Below are 9,588 nucleotides of genomic sequence, written 5' to 3' on the forward strand. Positions count from 1 at the left end.
TATATGTTTTGAAATCATAGTATGTATATGGTAGTGAGCTGTATTGGATCCAGAAAAATAACTTTTGAATTAGAAGTCCAGTTTTAGGGCCATTTATATTCTGATTAATGTAACATGCTTCAGATGTTAGAATAAACTTTAGGATGCTTGTTTGTTTGTTTAATGCCAGTAGATGGCAACATTTTTTCTGTAGTTTCCTGTAACATGAAAACTCTGTCTATAAAATGTAATAAAGTTTGTCCACAGAAAAATCCATCTGCACTCCATTCTTCTAACAACTCATAGCTTATTAGAGTGTATGTATGTCTGTATATATAGTAGTATGTATGTATGTATCCAATTTTTGTGACCAGCCATCTTACAGAAATGAGAGGACTATTTCAAGATGCAACCAAGGCACAAGATCCCTCTTTCCAGGGGATCCCCAGGTCTATTGAAAGAACTGTTTTAACGGATTTGCAAAAGCCACAAGGTCAAGATTGCTTGTTTTAGTAATCCTATATTCTGTACTTTAAAAAAGTATATTCCTCTCATATGCTTATGACATAACATGGTATAATTTGTCTTGACTATAAATTTCAGGTTTTTTTTTTAATATGGCTAATCTGCCAAGAATGCTGAGACTAGGACATAACCTGGCTTCCTTGGGTGGGAGTAGCCTAAAGCAGCTTTCCCTGACCTGATATAATTCTGCACTACAGTTTTCATCACCTTTAGTTAGGTTGATCAGTAATCTAATACATCTGAGGAGACTGGTTCATGGTGTTCCTTAAAAGCTATTATCAGTGTCCAGATTTTTTTAATTTTGTAAAAAAGAAATTTGATTTTAGATATCATCATGTCAAAAACAAAAATCTGAAGATGTATACACAACAAAGTATTCTTACTGAATAATTAGCTTTTAATTGTAACTGCACAGAAGCATAATAGCATCAAAATAAATGCTAAGTGGATAATTGAATGTCTGGTTTCACTTCTTTCATTTGTGGGTTTTTTTTTTCATCTTTTCTATGCTATACAGTTTTCTTTTGGGGGAAAAAAGACATAATTCAGTGCTCTGCTGATATCCAGAATCTCTTTTTCAGAACACTACAATGCATTTCATAGAGGGAACTCAGAAATAGTCTGGAAGTTATTCCTTGGTTGAGCAGAGCTGGAACTGAACAAAAAGAGGTCATCCTGTCTGAATCCCCTCACCCTCCGAGGAATGGCAGGAATTTCTCCATACTCTATAGGCTGGGGGAGTAATGCCCTCAGTGCATGGCTGATTGTTTTCACATCTAAAGACTGTGCAAGGCCCCAGCTTAATGCCTGTCAAATTACAGGGGTATTAACCCTAGATCTCTCAGAGTGAATGGAAATCTTGAATGCTAGGCAGCCCATGGAGGGGGCAATGGTCCTACCTTTTATTTTACAAACAATCTTCCTTTGAAGTGAATTGAAACTGAGCATTAATCTTATTCCCTCAGTAGGGCTGATAGGTCCTTGAGGGTCTCTCTGCTTCCATTTAATATACCATCTTGATTATTTATTTCTTGAGCTGGTCTGCTGATTAATACACCAGACCTAGATATTGTATCATTTATTTTCCAAGTATGTTATTTTCTGTTTCCTTCTCCATAATTTCTGTTTGTACAGATGTAAAGGAATGGACATGTCCACTTAAAAATGTCTATCTGTATAATATTTTGATCCATGACAACCCAAAAATCCAATCTTGTAATTTCTGTTTGCAAATAACTTGGTAGACTTTAATAATTCTGTAAATAGTTATAATAAAATTTCAAGAAGTCAGCTCTTTTTCTTTCTTTAACTTTTAGCAGATTTAATATGTTGAGTCATTTAAGGAAAAATCAATTGATACAGATAGTTCTTGACTTATGACCACAATTGAGCCCAAATTTTCTATTGCTAAGTAAAACATTTGTTAAGTGAATTTCACCCCATTTTACCACCTTTTTTGCCACAGTTGTTAGGTGAATCACTGTAATTGTTAAGTTAGTAAGACAGTTGTTAAGTGACTGGCTTCCCCATTGACTTGGCTTGTCAGAAGGTTGCAAAAGGTGATCACGTGATACCAGGACACTGCAACTGTCATAAATATGAACCAGTTGTCAAGTGTCTGAATGTTGATAACATGACCATGGGGATGCTATAAAGGTCATAAGTGTGAAAAATGGTCATAAGTAACTTTTTTCAGTGCCATTGTAACTTTGAACGGTCACTAAATGACTTGTAAGTTGGGGACTATCTGTATTGTTATGAATGGAAGGTCATACTAGGTACACGTGAAAAGGTAATTTCTCTTGATTTGTAATAAAAGCCTGAGAACTACTATATTTCTTCACAGGTTCACAGGTGGATCTGTGACAAAGCAAAGAAATACTGAAATAAGATTCAATGATATAATTACAAAAATACATGAAGCAATTTTTTAAAAATATACTGTGATGGAAAATGTATCTTAAAATCAGCAACCTATAAGATCCAGATGACCCAAGGATCCAGAAAGCCCAAGAGCAGTAGCTCTAGTGTTAAATCAGTCTTACATAGAATATTGATCAAACATAGTTTGAGTACATGTATACATTAGTAAAATTCCTCAGTTAGGAAAGTCATACTTTATAGTTGATAAGGATACAAGAGACACAAGACTATTCTCTATAGTGTGAAAACATTATAGATACATTCCTTCAAAAGCAATGCAGTTGTAATGAAGGAAACCTCAGTAAGATAAGCCACTTTCTGAATTAATTTGGCCATGCCTGTAAGAATTGTCTGAACAATATATTTGTCAGTGCCAGAACTCATTCTACTATGTGGCATTAAACCACTGAGGAGCAGGGTTAGCTTAAGTGGACAGCAAGAGTCTTGTTAAAATCTGGCTTCAGCTTTGAAGAGCTTTGCTGTGACAGCTTCCCTTTTATGTCCCCTTCCAAAGCTCAAACCTCTCAGTCTATAAACCTTTAGGCTCTCAACCCAAAAGACCTCCATTGCACATATAAACATATCTGGATTTACCATAGCTGTTCTCTCCTACTAGCAGAATAGCAATAGCAAGAGTTACAACTGGCTAAATGTATGTTCCTGTCTGAATTTGGTGTAATGTATTTCCTGCAGGTTGCTCAAAAGGAAATGTAATTCCTCTGTAGAGCTTGAAGATGCAATAAAGAAAGACAACCTGGAAGAACTGTGAGTAGAAAAGTTTAGATATTGGTTTTGATACACTCATTTAACCTTATTAATGAAATTAATTTAATCCTCCCTCTACTAATCTTGTTTGCAAATATTTCATCTTCAGTTTTCAACTATGGGACTATAATATACATTAGATGCTTTGTTTATTGTTTATATCCAGGTTTCTCTCTTAAGCCTCTAACTCTCTGTTTGGGTTATTTTGTGCCTTTGAGGCAGTTTTTGAATTCTGGCAACTGTCTGAGATAGTTTTTTGGGAAGTGGTTTCTCCTTTCCTCTTTCTTAAACCTAAGAGAGGATGCCCGCTCAATATCACCAAGCTGTCTTAGTGCCTAAGATTGATGGTCTCCCAGTTTCTAGCCTGGTGTCTTAACCATTATACTAAACAAGCTTTCTATACTTCTTTGTTTTACCATTTGACAAAGTATTAAATATCATGGCATTAGAAGAACAAAGTTCTCTCCTTGTGCACTGAATAAAAAAGGAGCCTGTATACTGCTTATTTATTCTATTTTTATATTTTAAGTCTCCCATGAGGTAGTTTCTTTTTCCTTCTACTCTTACAAAAAGCCTGAGAGATGGGTGAAGAAACAGAAAGAACCTTAGGTGTAATCAATAAGGTTTTCAGTAAGCATGGACTTCAATCTACCTATTCTCAATATGGCCCAGTGTTCTGTCTTATGTGGTAGAATCCAGCAGTTAGGTTAGGAGAGAATTGATAAATTCTTAATAGAGAGTTTATTTTTCTATAGGTCATAATATTCTGTGCAATGAGACATTGCTTTTCCTTTGGAGAGAAATAGACATTGCCAGGTAAAATGAACATTTTTGAGATTATTTATTCTGCAATATTGCAATTTTATCGTGGCTACTTCTATGTAGCAGTAGAAGTATCTTATATAGCACATAAATTATTGCCTTGATGCTATATAGCTGTTTTAAGAAAATTAGGGGGAAAGACAGGAAGAAATGGAGTTAAAAATCAAAATAAAACCTGTAGCCTTAAGAATTTTGTATTTCTCCTCTTTCAAATGCTAGTTCTGGACACGGTTTTCATTTCTTATCAGTCTAAACTAGCTTTCTCTAATTGGAATGCTAGGAGTTGCAAGCCAGTACATGTAGCAAGTGCCAAGTTAGAGAGGGCTAGATAAAGTGACATTCTGAAAACTATATGAATTGAATGCTAAGAATCTATATAATTTAGTTGTTTGTTGTTCTTTTCTAATCTTCAGAAGATTTGTTGCCTGAGTTGGAGGGAAGGAAAATCTTTATTTACACAGTATGTCAATAAATCTTGTGATTATAGCATTCATCATGTGAGCATCTACCAACTGAGATGATACAGGGTCCTGGCTTACAAGCACACACAGACTTTGCTCCTGCAGGCAATTATGAGGTAAATAAAGGTCACAGGTTAGTATAAATCTGGAGTGGCAGCTTAGCTGTGCCTATGACAAGAGGTAGAGACAACTTGGTCATGTACTGCCTGCCTTGCTGCCTTTCCTAAGGTACTTAATTTTTCTACTGAATCAGTATCAGACTTTATCTAACTACTAACATCATGAGATTTTAACATCCAGATTTTGAATTAATTGCCTTCAAAGCAACCTTAGATGTATCCAAAGTAATCTTCAGACCAATGTACACAGATAGATACATACTAGGTCTTATTTTTGCCTTAGAACAGTTGATGTATGATCCAAAGGTGGAAGATGTAATTATGAATCCTTTGCTATGATCGAATCAATTGGGATCCACAGCTTTGGATCAATTAAGATGATCTGCACGAGGTGTTTTATGGATCCTGATAGATTGTAGCAGCCCTTGTGGATTCTTCTAGCAGCCTGTTTGAGTCAAACTAAGTAGAGCTAACTATAGAAGATGTGTGACAAATGCTAAAATTGGGATAAGTAGCTTAATCAGATTTCTAAAGACATTTCATCTGCAGCCATTTTTACTGGGTGAAAGTTAAGTATAATGGGAAAGGTGAAGACTGCTGGACACAACCAAATAGTTGTCTTGGCAAAAATAAGGAAATGGTTTTTTCATGATGTTTTTCTGTCTTCTAATACATCCAGGAGTTTTCTGGTAGTCTCCCACTCAAGAACCAAATTCAGTGATATATTTCTAAAATAGGGTTGCAGTAAAACAGCACAAAGAGATTTTCTCTTTGTATTTAAAACATTGTTGTAGTTGTACCAATCATCGTATGCTACTATAATTACTGGAGCAGCCAATATGGTGCCATAATAAGTTGAGTTTGGATTAGAGAAATTGTATGTTTTGGTCATGGAGCAAATAGTAACTTTAGAAATATAATTTTCATCAGAAACCTGAACTGATTTTTCCCCCAGCCCTGCAGATCTGACTCCCATCCATGACAGTACATAATACACAAAGCAAAAGGAATGTATTGTACAGAAAAGTTCTGTCTCGTATCTAGTAAATCCTTTTCTAAGCTTTCACTGGTATGCAGCAAATATTCTAGGAATATTTGTTTGGAAATATATTACTGTCCCTGACATACAAATATTGAAAGATATTAATGTTTGTCATAAATTACTTTAAAAATCTTTACATGACTAATAACTGATATTAAACATGTGTATTTCAGGTTGTATTAGTTTAATCAACTAAATTAAGCCCACATATACCATAGATTGAGTTAGTGTTTTAGCAATAGAGCTCACAATGGTGGTAAAAATTATACTGCAAAAATACTCAGTGTCTTGTGGCAGTCATCAACCAAAAGTAACAAATAATATACTAAATCAAAGTTAAAATTTCACTAGGCATTTGGGACAAAAATCTCAAATATGAGATTATTTCTATTTTTAGTAATTCTCTTTCAGTCTTAGGCTCAAAGTAAAAATGGGAAAATATTAACATGTATAGTGAGGTATTTCATTTACAATATTGACATAACTTTAGTAAATAATCACTTTGAGCAATATTCCTTAACTGTAGAAACGTGGAAATTCATATTTTCTTCTGCAAGAGTCATGAGCCATTTTTAGTTCTAGTTTAGATCATGGAAATAAATATTGCTGAAATATGAGGTATTCCATTCCTTTAACTCCTTCTAGGGTCCCTTGGCTACAAAATTAAAAAGAAAAAGCACTCATATCATACAACAGTCATCAAAATACCCCCAGTTCCATTACTGCATGCAAGCAATTGTCTGGGAATAAGCTCTTGATTTATTTTTAATTCTGTTTTTGTTTGTTTGGTTTTTGGTTCCATGAAGTGATGTCCAATCTAAGGAGAAGGTAATTTAAGTTTTCCAGTGTTATTTCATAGCTCTGAAGCATATGAAGCATATGCTTGACAGCCTTTTCAAGATCCCAAGTCTTCACTGTTTTGACATTAAATCCAGCCTAGGATTGTTTGAAAATAATTATTTTTCAACTACTGGTGGGAATTGTGTGAACAGCAGGAATGTTGCAACAAAGCCATGAACTCAGCAAGGATCTAGCCAATGTTAAATTTAGTGAAATTAAATAAAAGATATCCAATAATAAGGTTTGCTATTTAGGCTACAGACATTTAACAAGTTTAGCTCCCTAAAATATAAGCTTATTTGGAAGTGTTGTATTTCTTTTGAAGGTGGTATTGTGCAGGCAAATACCAAACCATGGTTATCATGGACAGATCATAATATACACAAAAAACAAAAGAATTACTGGAAGACAAAGAAATTTATATTCCAATTACCAACAGTCCAATACACGAACTAAACAACCAGATCAAGACAACCCTTAGTGACCTTATCAAGAAAGGACAAATCACAAAAGAAGAAAAGTGGTGGATGAAAAGCAGTGGACCTGTCACCACACATTTCTATGGACATCACAAAATACAGACGCCAGACATACTTTTCTCTCCTATTGTATCATTTACCAGTGATAAAAAAAAACTGGAAATATTATATCAACTCTCCACTACAGTGCCTCCCCCCCAAAAAATCAAAGATGAAAGCATAGATGAAGGTGAGATCATGGTTTTGATGACACAGAACTCTTTACTTTTATGGACCCAGAATTAGTGAAAGAATCCATGACAACTAAATATTGAAATACTCAGGATCATGGAACTCAAACTTTGCCCATCACTTTTCAGTTTGGTGGATAAATATACCAACAAATCAGAAGAATACCCATGGGATCACCACTCTTAGGATTCATAACAAAAACCACAATGCAATGTCTAGAATGTATAGCACTCCCATGCAAAAACCCCATCCAAAATATGGAACTAGTATGTAGATGACACTTTTGCCATGATAAGAAAGGAATAACTGGAGAAGACACAAAACTTTCAGCAACATCTTCTAACAAATAAAATTCAGAAAGCAAGAAGAAAACAACACACTTCCTGGATATCCTCAGCAGCAGAGGCAATGATGGCCCATTAGAAACACAAGTGTATCATAAAACCACTCACACTAACCAAATACTCCATTACCAAAGTAACAACCCAATCTCTCACAAAATAAATCATGTAAGAACACGATTTAGACCAGCACAAACATATTGCAATAACGCTGACACATCAAAAACAGGAAATAGATCATCTACACAACATCTTCCAATGATGATAGATAGATTAGATAGATAGATAGATAGATAGATAGATAGATAGATAGATAGATAGATAGATAGATAGATAGATAGATGATAGATATAAACATAGAGCAAATCCCACTCCTTTCTAGCAACAATTATGCTATGTAGCTTGGTAATGTGTGTGAGAAAACGACCAAGCTCAGAAAGCATAAGACCCACACAGTTCAACCCTGAGATACAAATATTCTCTTCTATTGGTAAAATAACTGTGTTCATAGACAATATACTAAGCTATGTCAGATTCTATGAGCTGTTTTTATATAGTGCCATAGCACTGTAAAATTTGTGTTTGGAAATTCATTCTTGGTCTAAAAACGAAGACTAATTCTGACCAAAAAAATTGACAAAAATACCAATGATAATGGTCCTCTTCATGTTTTGTCCGACTTCTAATGAGGATTATTCCAATTAACTAATAAAAAGACTACTATTTAGAGACTGATCAGAAGCTCTTCTCTAGCATGTTAAAGTATATAGTAAGATAGCTGCACAAGTGAGACATGCTCAAGTTAATCTCCTGCAAAAGAAAGCCTAGATAACTGTATCCATCTCTTAGCAATTTGGTATTTATCCTGTATATTTCAAATATTGGGGAAAATGCTGATTAAAATTGTTCAGAGTGACCTAACACTACTGCTACATTCAAATCTACTATATAGTCAAGTCTCAAACTTTCTCAGGTCATATTTTGGCCAGAAGTGGATTAAAAAAACATAGGGAGAATGATTAAAATGCATATACTATTAAAACAAACATTGAAAATTGCAAAATAGAGGTAACCTTACCATGGCATTTGCTGCTTTTATAGTTGATTAAATATAATTTTTGGGTAGTGAAATTACAGGGTTACAAAAAGTCCTATGATTTTATTTTAAAGATTTTGGTTGTTTCCTGGAGACAGTCTCATAAGATTTCAGCTTTCCTTTAAAAATGGCCCCAACCTTAAATACACCCTTGAGTAAATCTCATGATGTTTATGAACCCACATTTTCCAATCTTCAGTTACAACTAGAGAGAACCTCTTAAGTCTCAGCAGCTATAAAGCAAATATCTATAATTAATAGTAACAAATATGTTGATAAACCAGTCCGTGCTGGGAGGGGGGAGGGGGGCGCTACTTGTTTTTTCTTGGACACTTGAAGTCAGCAATTCTACACTCAATACTAATAAGAATTCTATATAAGCAAACAAGCTTATATTCTTAACTAATCTTGTTGGCTATTTTCAATTACTATTTATAATTTCTGATAAATTATTCCAATTTGTATTAACTATTTTTGAAAAATATTATCCTCTAGACCCATGATGGTGAACCTATGGCACAGATGCCCAAAGTACTCCCTTTTTGGCACTCAGTGCGGGCGCTCCCTTTTCAGCACTCGGTTCCAAAAAGGTTGCCATCACTGCTCTAGACAAACAGACCCCCCCCAAAAAAAAATTTTGAGGGACATTTCCAATTCCTTTTGAGATATGCAGTCAGTTTTCCATTTTACTTGATGAAAAGCAAAGATCAAGCACATACTTACTCACCCTTGCACTAAGCATTGCTTAAACACATGTTTTTCTTTAGCACTCTGACAGTTACATTAAATTATTAGCCATCCAAGTAGCAGCAACTCTGGGTTGAAATTGGCATGCCAAAACCATGTTCAGTGCAAAATTATAAAAACAAAGGGTGTGATCTTATCTTTTTTTATGGCCAAACTATGAAATAATTTAGCAGCAACTGTGATGCAACAACCTAATCTACTCATATATTGGCTAATAT

This window comes from Thamnophis sirtalis, unplaced genomic scaffold (genome assembly GCF_051295495.1).
Source record: "Thamnophis sirtalis isolate CommonGarterSnake01/CBP01778 unplaced genomic scaffold, rThaSir2_p1.2 scaffold_7, whole genome shotgun sequence".
NCBI lineage: Eukaryota > Metazoa > Chordata > Lepidosauria > Squamata > Natricidae > Thamnophis > Thamnophis sirtalis.